Consider the following 18,876-nt stretch of genomic DNA (forward strand, 5'->3'; position numbering starts at 1 on the left):
GGGATTTTTGTGCTGGTAGAGGTGTTCTGCAAATGGATTTCAATATATTCCCTTTACTACTGGAAGTGGGATCAGAACAGGAAATCCAAACCTGTAAAAAGTTTCTTTCTTTAGTTTTATGGGCAGAAGCTAAATTTGTGTCTGCTGTTGACCCTTTTTATTCAGGGTAGCATAACTTTGGTGAGCCCTTTTGGTCATACACATATGTCAAATACATGTTCCTAATTTACCAGGTACCTCAGATATTGGTGAAATCACACAAATGTTAGATCAGACTAAAATAGCATTGCTTCATATTTCTGTGAGAACATAAACAATTAAGGAGTCAGGACCTCATCTTTCCGTAGCCAGGCCATTGCCTACAACAGGCCATCTTGTCATTCTGGCTGAAGTGTCACCACTTCTGTTGATGGTCCCCTCCTGCATTCTCAGATTGTGTTCCACAGCCTCTCTAGTAACCTGCCTCCCCAGGGCCTCCTTCCAACTGGATGTTCCTTTCAATATAAATAAATGCCCAGGAGACCCTTTCCTGAAAAGAATGTCCCTTTACCCCATGTTGGCTCCCCCTCTGCACTCTCTAGCATAAAAACTTCTGAAAGTACTTCATACTTGCTGTTCTCACTTTTTGACTTTCCATTACTCCATCCATAAACTCTAACTAGGTAGGTCCCCACCTATACAGCTAACTCCCCATTTCACCTCATGCCCCTGCAATCCATTCTCCATGAAGGAGCCAGAGGGGTCCTTTTAAAATGGAACCATGACATACCACTCTCCTGGCTAAAACCCCAGTGGCTTCTCATCATTCTCAGAATAGAATCTTAAATGTGTATCATGCCTCTAGCTAGTGACTGCACTTCTCTGAATATCCTGTGTAAATGGAGTCAAAAAGCCCAGCTCCAACATTTATTGTGAAAATCAAATGTCAACATATGTAAGACTTTAGAATAATCATACTGTCTGGCACATAGGAAATGCTATGTATATTATTATTATTGCCTTAATGGCATATTTCAGCAAAGATGTTTTTGAGTTTGTGAAACAGTAGAATAAATATATATTGACCTCTGTCCCCTGTTCCTGGCACAGAGCCACTAAAATCCTTGTAATGTCCTAAGTGATAAGTGCACTAGGGGCATCTTTGTTCTAATATTTGATCTCTGACCTTGGTTTCTGACACAGAGTTCCTAAATCATTTGGGTCATCCTGGGCAAAAAGGGTGTCTTTTGTTCTAATGAGGCAACTCTGGAATCATGTCTTTGTGATTAAGCCTCCATAAACACCCCAAAAGTACAGAGTTTGGAGAGTTTCTCAGCTCTTGAACACATCTATATGTTGGTAGGGTAGTACTCCCCAACTCTACAGGGACAGAAGCTCTTGCACTCAGGAATCTCCCAGACCATGGTCTATGTACTTTTTCATTTGGCTATTCATTTGTATCCTTTATAATATGCTTTTTAAATGTAATATTCATTATAATAAACCAACAAACATAAGTATTTCTCTGAGTTGTATAAGGCATTCTAGAAAATTATCCAACCCAAGGAGAGGGTCATGAGAATCTAGATTTATAAGTTCAGAAGCACAAGTGACAACCTGGGACTTGCAAATGGCATCTGAAGCAGGGAGCAGCTTTATGAGATCAGAGCCCTTATCTTATGGGACCAATGCTCTCTCCAGACAGATAGCATCAAAACGGAACTGAATTGTAGGATACCAGCTGTTGTCAGATAATTGCTTAATGTGTGGAAAACCTCCCACACACCTGTCATTAGAAGTATTGTGAGCATATGAATAAAGGCAAGACACAAGAAGAGTGTATATTCCTTTACAGAGTTATTTTCCAACCCACAGCATTTTATGTGTTGCGCAAATAGCATGGCCTCGCATATGTGAAGGAAAGACCCCTGTCTTTGTCTCTTCTTGTTCCCCATCCCATCTTTTTCCTGGGGCTCTGCCTCTTGACTCAGTCACCATCCTTTCTCTCTCTCCCTCTCCCTCTTCCTCCCTCTCCTTCGCGCTCTCTCTCTCTCTCTCTCTCTCTCAATCTCTCTCTCTCTCTCTCTATCTTTCTCTTTCTACCTGCTCCCCCTTCTTTTTCCATGAAGGCAGCATAACACTGAGGAGGAAGGTGAAGCTGTGAAGGGTAGAAGAAAATTGAGCTGCTGGGTTGCACAAGAGAGAGAGAGTTCTCTGCACGCTCCCTACAACCCCCCTTTCCACCTTCTTGGAGGAAGGGACGTGAGTTGGTGTGGCACTTGCAGCACACATAATTGCAGTTGTTCAGCCAGATCTTAGCTCACAAGGTTGCTTCTAATTGTTCACCAGCTGAATTAATTTCCCTCCAGCTAAGATGGCTCTCAAAAACTGACCACTCTTTCAATCATATTTTGGATCTGGCTATAAGAAGAACTACAGGGATTGGTGTATGGTGTCACAGTTGTCTAAGTAGTTTCACAGACTTAATCTCATTTAATCTCTGCAACAACCCATTTAACATCAGGAAACTGGAGACCAGGAGACCCAGCAAAGTCAAAACCTTAACCCATGGCTTCTGGCTCTAAATCCCATGTCATTTTTACTCTTCTCCTTCCAAAAGATTTTTGCCCTATTTTCTTGCATAACCAGAGGGAGATGACCCCTTCCACACATACCCACTCCCACAAAGGAACTAAAATAGCAAAATCGACTCTCTTTCCTAGGGTTTAGCCAAACCCACAGGACACCTTGCACCTCCTTGGAATTTCCTTCAGAAATTCCTAACAGAGCTGCCCAGGACTGTACACAGAGGGCAGCTGCTGAGGCTTGCCTTCTCCCAAGCGCTCCCCACACTCCAACAACCCCTCCCTGTGCCAGCCTGCCTGGGGCCCACTCCCTGGATCCTGCCACCAGTTTTCCCCAACTAGCTAATCACATTTGCAGATCTTTGACAAAGGTTCCATAATGCTGTAAGTCTGAGGGCTGAGGACAAGGTGTCTTTTCTTTTCTAGGTAACACAAACAGTGGCTTTCTGGAGGCAATGCCCAGCTTTTATATACTATTTCAACTATGTGGGTATGGGGAGAAAAAGAACCCTGTGAAATAGCTTTATTTGAGCCTCAGGGGATGTTGCTGGGGCACACAACTACTTACAAACAATCCTAAGCCTGGAATGACTTTGAATGGGGCAGCACCCAAGAAGAACATGTTTTGCTTCAGGGACAGGCCAGAAAAAAGTCACTTTATAAAATGTATTTCCCTGCCTAGGAAATGAAAGTCAGACCTCTGTCCTTGGGCCTTTCCAGGCCACCCACATAAGAACATCTTTCAGCTTGGGGCTGGAGCTGGTATTTTCAGAAATGCCACTGGTTTGGGACTCCACTCTAAAGCCCCAGGTCCATCTCAAACTTGGCCCCAGGCCACATTTAAACATGCAGGTTGATGTACCTGCAAGCATTTGCAAATGGAAAACAAATAATATTTTACAAAACCTCACAATTTTGCTTTGAATGATGGAACAATTGATGATGATTTCTGAATAGTTTTATGACAGAGAAGAATTGGCAGAGCATGAGGGTTTTTCCTTGTCTTGGTTCATACTCCAGGAGGTGCACTTGAGCACACAATTCCCCTGTCTCACTGTTTGGATTGTGAAATATGGACAATAGGGTTATTTCCTTCTGCTTAATGAGATGAGTGAGGCAAATGTTCACAAGATGTCTTGAGAAGTTTGCTGGAAATTTTTAAATAAATTTTTCCAAAATAATTTCCTCAAAACCCCAGTTTATGGAACTCCTTAGCTCAAAAATTAAATGCAATTCTAAAATGATGTTAAGAAACAAGATCTTAATTTTGTAATATGCCATAAACCTGGTCATAAACATTGGAAGTGACCTTGTCTAGCTGAGGCCATGGAAATTATGTCCTAATCTAATTGCTTCTTTCCATTTCTCTAACTTCATATTACCAGAAATATGCAATTCACTTCATATGACATTTATTCAAGGTTATGATAACAAACTGTCTCTTGCAGTGATGCATATGTTCCGGTGCTTTCTGGTCCAAGGTCCACTTGCTTGCTTTTCTTTCAAACCTCTTTCATTCTCAGTCACCTCAGCCAGAAATTTCCTGCTTCAGAACTGAAGGTAAGCACATTTTCTACTATTTCTTGGGTTCTTAAGGGCTTTTGGATCATAAATAGAGCAGTTAGGAATAAATCTGGGAAAAGGTTAAATTCAGAATTTCTCCTTACAGCCCATCCTTTTAATTATGGTCTTTCATACTTCTTGAGGGAGTATATTATCTTTCTAATTAAATGACCACAATAAAATCTATTATTTGTTTCTCTGAAACAGACTTCCCTATTGATGAATTCATTAGCTTTCCTGTATTTAGTGTTTAAAATATCATCGAGCTCTATACAAAGACTATGAACAGGTTTATCTTCATGTTTCTTTTGCTCCTTCATGCAAGTCACTTTTTACTTGATTAGCTTTTTCGTTTTTATGAGCACAAGAGTTTTGCTGACATAGTGAATAGGGATGCTGGCATGTGGTAGGCCACTTGGGCCTCTGGTATGAGTGTTTAAGCAGCTGTGTCATCAACATGTGTATGTGGATTATTTGTGGTTCTAAGGCAAAGTGCACTCTCTCGGCCTTTAAGTTCAGTAGTCCTCTGAATTCCTAGGCAGCAATACCGGATGTAGTATAAACAAGAATTAAAAACACATTCATTATCACATGCTCCTCCAAAGTGGTTCTCACTTGGAAAGTCATGCAGTCACTGCAGACTTGAGACACTCCCTCTTTGCTTGGTTGGCTCTGTCATGGGGGACAGTCAGTCTCCAGAGTGGAAGTCCCAGTCTTTTTATAAAAACAGCTGTTCTTTGGTTTTTTTTTGTTTCTTTAGACTACCTTGATATAACTCTACCACTTATCCTCTGCAAACATGTGCATGTACACACATACACACATATGTACATACACATACATATGCATACACATATACACACATGCAAAGTCCAAGAGGCATAGAAATAGTATTGGGGGCACCTGGGTGGCTCAGTCAGTTGAGCATCTGACTTCGGCTCAGGTTATGAGCTCACAGTTCGTGAGTTCAAGCCCCACACTGGACTCTGTGCTGGCAGCTCAGGCCTGGAGCCTGTTTCAGATTCTGTGTCTCCCTCCCTCTGCCCCTCCCCTACTCATGCTCGCTCTCGCTCTCTCTCTCTCTCTCTCTCTCAAAAATAAATAAACATTAAAAAAACAAAAGAAATGGTAATGGAATAAGAGGAGTGCTAAGTATGAGCACCTGGGTGGCTCAGTCAAACATTTGACTTCAGCTCAGGTCATGATCTAGCAAATTGTGAGTTTGAGCCCTGCATCAGGCTCTGTGCTGACAGCTCACTCAGAAACTGAAGTCTACTTAGGATTCTGTGTCTCCCTCTCTGCCCCTCACCTGTTTGCACTCTCTCTCTCTCTCTCTCTCTCTCTCTCTCTCTCTCAAAAGTAAACATTTAAAAAGTCTTCACCTCACTTAAAAAAATAAAAGAGGACTGCTAAGAGTAAGGCCTTGAGCAAAAGTGGGAAAAAGAGATCTCTCGTCTCCTGGGCAGGAGTGCAAAAGACATGGTTACAAGCTGTGCTCACTTATTCATGTATTGATTAAAAATGTCCACTGATACTTAAGCCAGGCCTCACTGCAAACCACAGTCAGAGTGCCTACTGTGAGTCTCCAGTAGCTATAGGGGTCAAGGACACAGATGTGAGACAGTACCTCACACTACCTCCTACCTAAGAACACACATGGCTGGGGGAGCACAGAGAAGGAGGCCTAAATCTGCCTTTTGGGAACTTCAACCCAGGATTGAGGGGGAGGGAGTTCTGCTATTTGGAGATTCAGTGGACAGCTCTTCAACAATCTGCACTTTTCAGGAGATCCGCCTCTTGTGTGGCAGAGAGAGAGATTTGCTCTAGCAGCAATTACCCTCTCACTGCCTCAGAGCAACTTAATGCAGTTCAATGCAAAAAAAAAAAAAAAAATTAAGCCATCCTATTCTTTATCTTGTTAATTTTTGCATGTATGTTTCCCATCTAAATACTTAATGGCTAATTAACCTTTAATAATATCCTTATGCTCAGTTTAAGTAGAATCCAGCTTGCATTCATTCTACAAATATTGCTATGGCCAACTTCTCTGCTGGGTGCTGGCTATACAAAGATGGTGAGGACAGTTCTTATCCTAAAAAGCTCAGAATTCATTTATGAGGAAAGACCAAGTGTTCTATTTTTAAAAATTTTTTAAAATATAATTTATTGTCACATTGGCTAGCATACAATGTGTAAAGTGTGCTCTTGGTTTTGGGGGTAGATTCCAGTGGTTCAGCACTTACATACAGCACCCAGTGGTCATCCCAACAAGTGCCCACCTCAATGCCCATCACCCATTTTCCCCTCTCCCCAACCTCCCCATCAACCCTCAGTTTCTTCTCTGTATTTAAGAGTCTTTTATGATTTACCTCCCTCCCTTCCTCTCTGTTTGTAACTGTTTTTTCCTGCTTCTCTTCCCCCATGGTCTTCTGTTAAATTTCTCAAGATTCATATATGAGTGAAAACATATGCTGTCTGTCTTTCTTTGACTGGCTTATTTCACTTTTTTTATTTTTTATTTTTAAATTTTTTATGTCTTTATTTTATTTTGAGAGAGAGACAGAGAGTGAGCAGGGGGGGGGCAGAAAGGAAAGGAGACACAGTATGTGAAGCAGGCTCCAGGCTTTGGCTGTCAGAACAGAGGCTGACACGGGCTCTAACCCACAGACCGTGAGATCATGACTTGAGCCAAAGTCGGACGCTTAACCGAGTCACCCAGGCGCCCCTTATTTCACTTTAATATCTTCCAGTTCCATCCACGTTGCTGAAAATGGTCAGACTTATTCTTTCTCATTGCCAAGTAATATTCCATTGCATATATAAACATATCTTCTTTATCCATTCGTTAGGTGATGGACATTTAGGCTCCTTCCATAATTTGGCTATTGTTAAAAGTGCTGCTATAAACATTGGAGTACATGTGTCCCTATGAATCAGCACTCCTGTATCCTTTGGATAAATTCCTAGCAGTGCTATTGCTAGGTCGTAGGGTAGTTGTATTTTTAATTTTTTTAGGAACCTCCACACTGTTTTCCAGAGAGACTGAACCAGTTTGCATTCCCAACGACAGTGCAAGAGGGTTCCGACATCCTCACCAGGCATCTGTAGTTTCCTGAGTTGTTGATTTTAACCACTCTGAGTTGGTATCTCAGTGTGGTTTGATTTGTATTTCCCTGATGATGAGTGATATTGAGTATTGTCATGTCTATTGGCCATTGGATGTTTTCTTTAGAAAAGTTTCTATTCATGTCTTCTGCCCATTTCTTCACTGGGTTATTTGCTTTTTAGGTGTTGAGTTTGGTGAGTTCTTTATAGATTTTGGATACTAACCCTTTATCCAATATGTCATTTGCAAATATCTTTTCTCAGTCTGTTGGTTACCTTTAAGTTTTGTTGATTGTTTCCTTTGCAGTGCAGAAGCTTTTTATCTTGATGAGGTCCCAATAATTCATTTTACTTTTAATTCCCTTACCTTTGGAGATGTGTCAAGTAAGAAATTGCTGTGGCTGAGGTCAAAGAGGTTGTTCCCTGACTTCTCCTCTAGGGTTTTGAGTTGCTTGTCTCACATTTAGGTCTTTCATCTATTTTGAGTTTGCTTTTGCGTATGGTGTAAGAAAGTGGTCTAGTTTCATTCTTCTACATGTTCCTGTCCAGTTCTTCCAGCACCATTTGCTAAAGACACTGGTTTTTTTCCCATTGGATACTCCTTCCTGCTTTGTCAAAGATTACTTGGCCATACATTTGTGGGTCTAATTCTGGGTTCTCTATTCTATTCCATTGGTCCTTATGTCTGTTTTTGTGCCAATACCACACTGTCTTGATGATTACAGCTTTGAAGTAGAGGCTAAAGTCTGGGATTGTGATACCTCCCATTTTGGTTTTCTTCTTCAATATTACTTTGGCTGTTTGGGGTCCTTTGTGGTTCTATACAAATTTTAGGAGTGTTTGTTCTAACTTTCAGAAGAATGCTGGTGCAATTTTGATGGGGATTGCATTGAATGTGTAGATTGCTTCAGGTAGTATTGACATTTTAACAATATGTATTCTTCCAATCCATGAGCATGGAATGTTTTTCCATTTCTTGGTGTCTTCTTCAATTTCCTTCATAAGCTTTCTAAGGTTTTCAGCATACAGACATTTTACATCTTTGGTTAGGTTTATTCCTTGGTATTTTATGTTTTTTTTTGTGTGTGTAATTGTGAATGGGATCTTTTTCTTGATTTCTCTTTCTGTTGTTTCATTATTGGTGTATAAAAATGCAACTGATTTCTGTACATAGATTTTGTGCCCTGCGACTTTGCTGAATTTATGAATCAGTTCTAGCAGCCTTTTGGTGGAGTCTGTTGAGTTTTTCATGTGGAGCATCATGTCATCTGTGAAAAGTGAAAGTTTGACTTCTTATTTGCCAATTTTGATACCTTTTATTTAGTTTTGTTGTCTGATTGCTGATGCCAGGATTTCCAACACTATATTAAACAACAGTGATGAGAGTGGACATCCCTGTCGTCCTCCTGATCTCAAGGGGAAAGCTCTCAGTTTTCGCCCATTGAGGATAATATTGGCTGTGGGCTTTTCTTATATGGCTTTTATGATGTTTAAGTAAGTTCCTTCTATCCCGACTTTCTTGAGGGTCTTTATTAAGAAAGGATGCTGTATTTTGTCAAATGCCTTTTCTGCATCTATTGACAGAATTACAAGGTTCTTATCCTTTCTTTCATTAATGTGATGTATCACATTGATTGATTTGGGAATATTGAACCAGCCCTGCATCCCAGGAATGAATCCCATTTGATTATGGTATATAATCCTTTTTATATACTGTTGAATTCGATTTCCTAGTATCTTGTTGAGAATTTTTGCATCCATGTTCATCAGAGATATTGACCTGTAATTCTCCTTTTTTGTGGGGTCTCTGTCTGGTTTGGGATCAAGGTAATACTGGCTTCACAGAATGAGTCTGGTAGCTTTTCTTCCATTTCTATTTTTTGGAACAGATTGAGAAGGATAGGTATTAACTCTGCTTTAAATGTCTGGTATAATTCCCCTGGAAAGCTGTCTGGCCCAGGACTCTTATTTGTTGGGAGATTTCTGATTACTGATTCAATTTCTTCACTAATTATGAATGTGTTCAAATTTTCTATTTCTTCCTATTTGAGTTTTGGTAGTGTGAGTGTTTCAGAATTTGTCCATTTCTTCCAGGTTGTCCAGTTTGTTGGTATATAATTTTTCATAGTGTTCTCTGATAATTGTTTGTATTTCTGAGGGGTTGGTTGTGATAAAGGACCAGTGTTAATGAGAATAATGTCATTGGAGAAATAAGGACATATGGTTTATAAGAACATAGATGGGAAGGTCTTTCATCCTCCTTTGGGAGAGAGGAGGCAGTGTAGGAAAGTCTTCATGGAGAGAAGAATTGAATGTGTTGAAAATGAAAGGATCATGGAAAAAATGAAGAAGGTACATCACACGGAAATTACACCATATGCATAGGTTTAATAGGAATGTATGAGCTGAGACAGATGCCCTAGTGTACATGGTGTCCAGGTTGACCTTGGGCTCAGAGAAGTGAGAGATAAGAAAGAAGATACAGAGATAGTATAAATCTTAAGTTTGTTTTTTGTTCTCTAGCTATGAGAAGCCATGAAATTTAGAAGGTCGCTTTTTTAAAGTAAGTGCTCAACTCAAAATATACATGTTCCATGCACTATACCAGCAACACATGTAATACTTATATGGACCCTGACTTGGTGGGGAAATAAAACATATGCAAACAACAAGACTAAATGATCTAGCACATACTCAATTGACTAGAGTATGGAGCCAGCAAGCATTTCTGAATCTGCTACAACAGCTGACCACGGGGAAAGGTCAACATGAAGACACATGCAGGAAGAGTTTTGGAGGAATACATATCGCTGGAGTAGAACTTCAAAAGGGGATCACTGAGTTAGTGTAAGGTCAAGGGTAAAGAGGGGAGGAAAAAAAGGAGTGGAAATACCCTGCACGTGGAGGATCTTCCCAACTATGTAAACTTGGGCAAAACTTCACTTCTTGAGACCTTCATGTCTTTGTCCTAAAATTTGGCAGCATTGTCATTCCTGCCTAATTCCAGTCTTCTTGTGAATATCAGATAAGACACTAGACTGTAAGAGCAGAGGTCTGTAAAATGTAATATTTATATACTGGCCACCTATAGGTACCATTGCCTGGATGCTTACAGTTACAGTGCTCCAAACTATACAGTGCATTAGGAAAGAAAAGAATGAGAATGCTTCATATCCCAATATACAAGGTCACTGTATGGCCTCTTATTATTGATCCTAGATGGATTTCAAAGAAGAGTGTGCGCTTGATTCAGATGAGCCATTGTTTATCATTAATGAGCACTGCCATGTGAATATCCAGTGTTTAGAGTTAGAGATGCTTCTATTCAGTCAGATCAAGAAAATTGATATTACCTGGTAATTTTGATTTGATGCCAGCAAAGGCTGTGGAACAGCCCAGGATCAGTAAGTGAATTAAAAAAATAATCTATCATTGGAGTTTTCCCCTTTTTCTTTCAACAGAGTGCTGATTAATAACATCCACAAATCTTATTATGATGATTCTCTTCTCTTCTCTTCTCTTCTCTTCTCTTCTCTTCTCTTCTCTTCTCTTCTCTTCTCTTCCATTCCATTCCATTTCATTCTATTCTCCAATCCTATCCTATGCTATGCTATCTAATCTATTCTATGCAATGCTATGCCATCCTATTCTATTTAGCACCCAAATAGCCTTTAAAGTAGGAGGCCCAGTCTCCAATTCCTTCTACCACTCCAGGCCCAAACTTACCACCTCCTCAATACTTAGAGGAGGCAGGAATATTACCCAGTAAGACTAGCCATGTGGTCTGGAACCCTGCTGCTTCCACTTATGCTCCACCTTCAGATGCTATTTGGAATAAAAGAGAGAGCATGGGTCTTGGAGTAACGCAGATTTAGTGGCTGGCTGACCTTGAGCAAGTTACTTAACCTGTCTTAGGCTGTTTTCTTCTCTATAAAATGGGTGGGAGAGCAGAGAATATGAATAGTACCTCTTATGTTTAATTGGAGCATTAAAGAATACATTTTACTGTTCACTCATTGTGACTTTTAACATACAGATTATTGTAAGAGAAGCCATGCAAAATCAAACTGTCCTCAAAGTACAGAATTCTAATGATGTGCCAATGTATAGGGGAGTTTGCTTTTTTATTTGTTAGATTATTAATTAAAATTGGTAAACACATTTTGGGCAATACACAGAAAATGATTACCTACACCACTTATAGGTAAAAGCCAATCCTTTTTCAAATTATGTATACCATGTGGAAGCCAGACTCAGATTAGCAAGTCAATATAGCCTTACCTGTTTTCTCAAGTGTGCATGTCACAACTTCCCAGCTAGATTTTGTTGGGCAGCATGGTGTTTCCTATTTTTTTTTCTTCCTGAACACATATAAACCAAAATTGGGTCCTAGACGTTACTCACAAATGTCAGTTCTTTATTTGACTACTTGGACTAAAGCCAAAATATTCTAAAGCTATCTTCTCTCCTTACCCTCCCATGCACCCACTCTTGCTAGTCCCCTTGGATAGCAACTGCCTCCAATCAACATCCCCTCATCCTCTGGGACTAAGACACACTATGGAGTGCACAAAATATAAAGCAGTGACCACGAGTTTCAAAACGCCAAAGCAAGATGCAAAGACCAAAGCTGCTCACTGTGCTTATGGCAGTCTTGGGGTGCAGTTAGGTTGGGGTCAGCCCACTTTCTAAAGATAGTGATAAGAGGAGCCAGGTGACACAAAGAAGGCTTTGAGGAATCCATCCAAAATAAGAAGAGAGTTTAAAATTTTTCATCTGGAAGAGGAAAGCAATTGTTTAATATTGTTTTATTTAATGGCGTCTGTTTAGCTGACTGAATCAATTAGAAACCATTTCATGCTTTTTATTTTTATTTTTTAAATAATAGTTTATTGTCGAATTGTTTCCATATGACACCCAGTGCTTCTCCCCACAAGTGCCCCCTTCCATGACCTGATATACCCCTTCCCCCCTCTCCCTCCCCCTTCAGCCCTCGGTTCGTTTTCAGTATTCAATAGTCTCTCGTGATTTGTGTCCCTCACTCTTCCCGGCTCTCTTTCCCCCTTTCCCTCCTTATGGCCCTCTGTTAGGTTTCTCGTGTTAGACCTATGAGCACAAACATATGGTATCTGTCCTTCTCTGCCTCACTTATTTCACTCAGCATGACACCCTCAAGGTCCATCCACTTTGCTACAAATGGCCAGATTTCATTCTTTCTCGTTGCCTTGTAGTACACCATTGTGTATATACACCACATCTTGATCCATTCATCAGGTGATGGACATTTAGGCTCTTTCCATGATTTGATTATTGTTGACAGTGCCGCTATGAACATTGGGGTACATGTGCTCCTATGCATCAGCATTTCTGTATCCCTTGGGTAAATCCCTAGCAGTGCTATTGCTGGGTCATAGGGGAGTTCTATTGATAGCTTTTTGAGGAACCTCCACACTGTTTCCCAGAGTGGTTGCACCAGTTTACATTCCCACCAACAGTGTAGGAGGGAGCCCATTTCTCCACATCCTCGCCAGCATCTAGTCTCTTGATTTGTTCATTTTAGACACTCTGATTGGTTGGTGTGAGGTGGTATCTCAGTGTGGTTTTGATTTGTATTTCCCTTATGATGAGATGTTGAGCATCATTTCATGTACCTGTAGGCCATCTGGATGTCCTCTTTGGAGAAGTGTCTGTTTAAAGTCTTCTGCCCATTTCTTCACTGGATTATTCATTTTTCAGGTATGTAGTTCAGTGAGTTCCTTATTGATTTCAGATACTAGTTCTTTATCTGATATGCCATTTGCCACTATATTTTCCCATTCTGTTGGTTGCCTTTCAGTTTTCTTGATTGCTTCCTTTGCAGTGCAGAAGCTTTTTATCTTGATGAGGTCCCCCAGTAGTTCATTTTTGTTCTTGATTCCCTTGCGTTTGGGGATGTGTCCAGGAGGAAATTGCTGCGATTGAGGCCAAGGAGGTTATTTCCTGCTTTCTCTTCCAGGGTTTTCATGGTTTCCTGACTCACATTCAGGTCCTTCAGCCATTTTGATCTTATTTTTGTGAATGGTGTAAGAACATGGTCTAGTTTCATTCTTCTTCATATTGCTGTCCAGCTCTCCCAACACCACCTGTTGAAGAGGCTGTCTTTTTTCCATTGGATACTCTTTCTTGTTTTGTCAAAGATTAATTGGCCACACACTTGTGGGTCCAGTTCTGGGCTCTCTATTCTATTCCATTGGTCTATGTGTCTGTTTTTGTGCCAATACCATACTGTCTTGGTGATGACAGCTTTGTAGTAGAGGCTAAAGTCTGGGATTGTGATGCCTCCCGTTTTGGTTTTCTTCTTCAATATTACTTTGGCTATTCAGGGTCTTTTGTGGTTCCATACGGATTTTAAGATAGTTTGTTCTAGCTTTGAGAATAATGCTGGTGCAACTTCGATGGGGATTGCATTGAATGTGTAGATTGCTTTGGGTATTAATGACATTTTAACAATGTTTATTCTTCTGATCCATGAGCATGGAATGTTTTTCTATTTCTTGGTGTCTTCTTCATTTTCCTTCATAAGTCTTCTATAGTTTTCAGCATACAGGTCTTTTACATCTTTAGTTAGATTTATTCCTAGGTATTTTATGTTTTTTCATGCAATTGTGAATCAGATCGGTTTTTTGATTTCTCTTTCTGTTGCTTCATTTTTGGTGTATAAGAATCAACCGATTTCTGTACATTGATTTTGTACCCTGCCAATTCATGCTTTTTAAAGGGAGGGATTTGGAGCTATTTCAGGGAGGAGAATAGAAACAAAACTTTGCAGTGAAGAACCTAGTACTCGTTTTTTTTTTTTTTTTAATGTCTATTTTTTGAGAGAGAGAAAGACAGAGCACAAGCAGGGTATGGGTAGAGAAAGAGGACACATAATCTGAAACAGGCTCCAGGCTCTGAGATATCAGCACAGAGCCCAACATAGGACTCAAACTCATAAACTACGAGATCATGACCTGAGCCAAAGTTGGACACTTAACCAACTAAGTCACCAGGCACCCCATTAAGGGGAATTATAACAAGGGTTTGATGGAATTTTTTTAGTTGATAAAAGTGAAGTTCCAAGAGAGATTGCATTGTCACTAAGCTTGCTCCCTGATATACCCACCTCTCCCTGAGGCCCTCAGCTCCCATTATTTGCATGCATACTTTGTCCCTGATACTGTGATTTTTCTCTTCCCCAGTAGTGACACAACTCTTGGGTCTTCCTACTTCACACGCTTACCAAAGTCAACTATACCTTCCCATCTTCCTTTCTGAGATATCTGACCACTTTACATAAATCCTTATAATGGGATAAAGTGAGCTTCTGTCAACCCTTTATCTCAGGTATAAATAATTTTTAAAAAAGACTGAAAAAGAAAGCATTTTCTGGAGATGATACTTTCACACAAAGAAAAGCATCAAGATGGGAGTGGCATCAGTTTAATGCAAGATAGTTGGAGGCACCAGAAATCTCCCCAGGCTAAGGCTGAGTTGATGTGAGGCAATGATTCTTATGATGAGAAGCAGAGACAGTTTGAAAAGGACTCCAAGGCATATTCTTGGTTCACAGAAGCAAACCACAGTGCTGAAGAGTGATAAAAGGACCCACCCAGTGGATATAGGTTCCTGTACTTCAATGGAGGCTGAGGGTAAGCTGTCCCAAGCTCCTTTCATGCACTTTGCAGAATATATTTTAAATACCAAATTCAGAAAACTTGGAAAACAACAAAAAAACAAATATCCAAAAAAAAAAACTTTCCAACTTAATCTATAGATTCAACACAATCGCAATCAAAATCCCAACAAGCTGTTTTGTAGATTTTTATAAATTTATCCTAGAATGTATATGAAAAAGCAAAGAGCTTAGAATAGCCAACACAATACCAAATAACAAAGTCAGAAGATTGACATGAGCCAACTTCAAGGCTTACTATAAAACTACAGAAATCAAGACAATGTGGTATTAACAAAATAATAGATTAAGAGATCAGTAGAACAGAATAGAGAGCCCAGAAACAGACCCTATTCATTTGAACAAAGGTTCAATTGCAAGAGCAAGTCAATGGAAACATGATAAGCTTTTTAACAAATAACACTGAAACAATTGGATATTTATGTGCAGAAAAGAAGAATCTAGACCTAAATCTTATACACAAAAAAATAACCCAAATGTAAAATACAAAACTATACAACTTCTAGAAATAAACAGGAGAGAATCTACATTACATTGGATTTGGTGATGACCTTACAATACAACACCAAAACAATCATCAATGAAAGAAAAATTAAATTGAATTTATTAAAATTTAAAACTTCTACTCTGTGATAGATACTGTTAAGATAATGAAAAGATAAGTCACACACTGGGAGAAAGCGCTTGCAAAATAAATACTAGAATACGACTGTTTTCCAAAATATTCAAAAGACTATTAAACTCAAAAAAGCCAAAACAATAAAATTTAAAAATGGACAAAAGATCTGAATAGACATCTCACCAAAGAAGATTTACAGATGGTAAATAAACATATAAAGTGATACTCAATCATAATTTATTATTAAAGAAGTGAAAATTAAACAACAATGAGGGGCACCTGGGTGGCTCAGTAGGTTAAGCATCTGAATTTGGCTCAGGTCATTATCTCATAGTTTATGAGTTCAAGCCCTGCATCGGGCTCTGTGTTGACAGCTCAGAGCCTGGAGCCCACTTGGGATTCTGTGTCTCCTTTTTCTCTCTGCTCCTCCCCTGCTCATGTTCTGTCTGTCTGTCTCTCTCTCTCTCTCTCCCTCCCTCTCTCTCTCTCTCTCTCTCTCTCTCTCTCTCCTTCAAAAATAAAGAAAACATTCAAAAGATTGAAAAAGAGAGAGAGAGAGAGAGAGATGTCACTACATACTTAGTATGGCTAAAATCCAAAACACTGACAATACCAGATATTGGTGAAAATATAGAGCAGCAGGAACTCTCATACATTGTTGGTGGGAATGCAAAATGGTGCAGACACTTTGAAAGTCAGTTTGGCAGTTTCTTACAAAGCTAAGCAGATTCTTACCATATGATCCAATAGTCATGCTCCTTGATATTTACCCAAATAAGTTGAAAACTTATGCCCCCACAAAACCTGCACATAGATGTCTTTAGCAGATTTATTCATAATTGCTAAAACTTGGAAGCAACCAAGATGTCCTTCAACTACCCTTTAGCACTCAAGCTTAAAAAAGACACAGGTGAAACTTAAATGAATATTATGTCATGTAGCTGACACAAGCCAGTCTGAAAAGACCATATACTCTATTATTTCCATTACATGACATTCTGCAAATGGCAGAACTATATTTATAAACAGATAAGCTGTTACCAGTGGTTTGGGGAGATATTGATGGTTGAATAGATGAAATATGAGGGAATTTTTTAGAGAAGTAAGACTATTCTATGTGATATTGCAATAATAAATATATGACACTATACATTTGTTAAAAACCTATATAAATTTATGGCATAAAATGAATCTTATGTGTACAAATTTTTTTACAAGTAATTTAGGAGGTTAGGAGATCTCAGGATGAAAAACAATGAAAAATATGATTGTATTATAAAGATATGAAATAATTTCAGTGAATGGGGTGAAAGAAAGAGCTGATTTAATGGAGACTATAAGAAAAAGGTAAAAACACTGTTCTCTAGTTGATAAAGTTTATGACAGTGATATGGATTAACAATTCTGAAATAACTACAAATGTATACTAGAATTATACAATTAAGTAATGCATGGCATCCAGTATCTCAGTGTTGAAGAAGGAGGTTATAAATAAACAAAGAGAGAAGGCTAGAAGGATACAGGTAGTAATGGATTGGAGCTGGAGACATTAGTATGAACTCATGTTTAACTTAATGTATGTAGAGATGGATAAAGAAAAATTTATAGATATGTCTATACACATTGCTTAGTGCACACACATATATTCTTTCACTCTGTTACCTGAAAAGTCCTAGAAGCTATGGCACCCCAGAAGCACTCAGATCTTGGTTTCTAATACCATTCTCTAAAGTAAAAGGAGTCAGGAATCCTTGGAAGAATGGCTCACTCCATGATGATGGCACATAATAACAAGATGAGCCTGGAACATCTCTTAGTATCAGAAAGTAAATAATGTTTGAAAAAAACACAATTATGAGGGCATGTTCAATGGATACTGGTGCCAACTCAAAGAGCTCTTGATGGCCAAAGTTGAACATGCCATCAACCAGCCACTGTTCCTGTGGATTTCTCAGGTTTCCTTTCCAGGAATACTGGAAAACTTCCAGGAATATTAGGAATTGTTTTAAAGAGAAAGAATGATGAGTAAGCAGAGATGCAAAGATATATCATCACTAAAAATACTAACTCCTCTAGAGACCAAATATCTCATCATGATGAGGTATCTAGGGATCGTATTTAGTATATTTTAGGTACTCCCTCTAGTGAGCATGGCAAACTGTATTCTTATGGACATGGCCAGTTCTTTCCCCAGAAAAGTGCACCATTTCTCTGGAATATACTCAAACAAGATATAAGACTTAAATATCCTACAGACTCAGCCTTTCCACTTCAGTGATTGACATTTTTTAAATCTTCATTTGTATTATATAATGTAATTTGAGAAAAATTGGCTTCCATTTAGCCATCTGTAAAAGATTCAAAATCTCCTATCTTGTCAGTAAATTCAATTGAGGCTTCCCTAGCCAGTGAGACAACACATTTATATCAAGCCCCAAAGTAAATAAAAATGCTAAGGATAGCACAAGTAACAGCTGAGACTGGTTGAGATTATCATTACTTTGAAGGGGAAAATAACTATGGTAATTAATACAAAGTCTTTCTTTTTCAGTTTGGTGGGAGGTACAAACAAATAAACAAGAATCCCACTGTGAAAAAACTCTCAGCAGCACACCAGATGAGCTTAGGTGCCTCCAAAGCCCTTCTGAGGTTGAATCAATCACCAGCAGGCAATGACTTAATCAATCATACACATGTAGTGAAGCCATTATAAAAACACAAAGAGGATGGGGTTTGAAAAGCTTCCAGGTTGGTGAACATGGTGGAAATTCAGGGAGAGTGGTGTGCTCAGAGAACCTGGAAGCTCCTCACCCTTTCCACATAATCTTGCCCTATGGATCTCTTCCACCTGGCCATTCCTGAGTTATGTCCCTTTATAATAAACTGGTAAACTAGTAAGTAAACTGTTTCAGTGAATTCTGTGAGCTGTTCTAACAAATTAATTGAACCTGGAGGGGGGGGTAGTCACTGAAACCTCTGATCTATAGCCAATCATGCCAAAAACATAGGTGACAAGGGGCACTCCGGTATCTCAGTCGGTTAAGCATCTGACTTCAGCTCAGGTTATGATCTCACAGTTTGTGGGTTCCAGCCCCACATCAGGCTCGAGGCTGACGGCTAGCTCAGAGCCTGGAGCCTGTCTTCGGATTCTGTGTCTTCCTCTCTCTCTGACCCTCCCCTGCTCACAGTCTCTTCCTCTCTCAAAAATAAATAAAACATTAAAAAAAAAAAAAGAAACATAGGTGACAAGCTGGACTTGTGACTGGCATTTGAAGTTGAGGGGAGGGCAGTCTTTTGTTTTCTCCCCCCCC

General features: G+C 39.4%; 1 protein-coding gene across 2 annotated transcripts in view; it reads left to right on the forward strand.

Moving 5' to 3' along the window:
• The first annotated feature begins 4,064 nt into the window (after positions 1-4,064).
• The window catches only part of MC2R (melanocortin 2 receptor), a 30,097-nt gene continuing 15,285 nt past the window's right edge, over positions 4,065-18,876 (forward strand). For both annotated transcript variants that reach the window (XM_029922355.1, XM_029922356.1), the window contains exon 1: positions 4,065-4,124. The gene's annotated coding sequence lies outside the window, so the exon portion shown is untranslated. The remainder of the gene's footprint in view (positions 4,125-18,876) is intronic.

The sequence above is a fragment of the Suricata suricatta genome, chromosome 14 (genome assembly GCF_006229205.1).
Source record: "Suricata suricatta isolate VVHF042 chromosome 14, meerkat_22Aug2017_6uvM2_HiC, whole genome shotgun sequence".
NCBI classification, from domain to species: Eukaryota; Metazoa; Chordata; class Mammalia; order Carnivora; family Herpestidae; genus Suricata; species Suricata suricatta.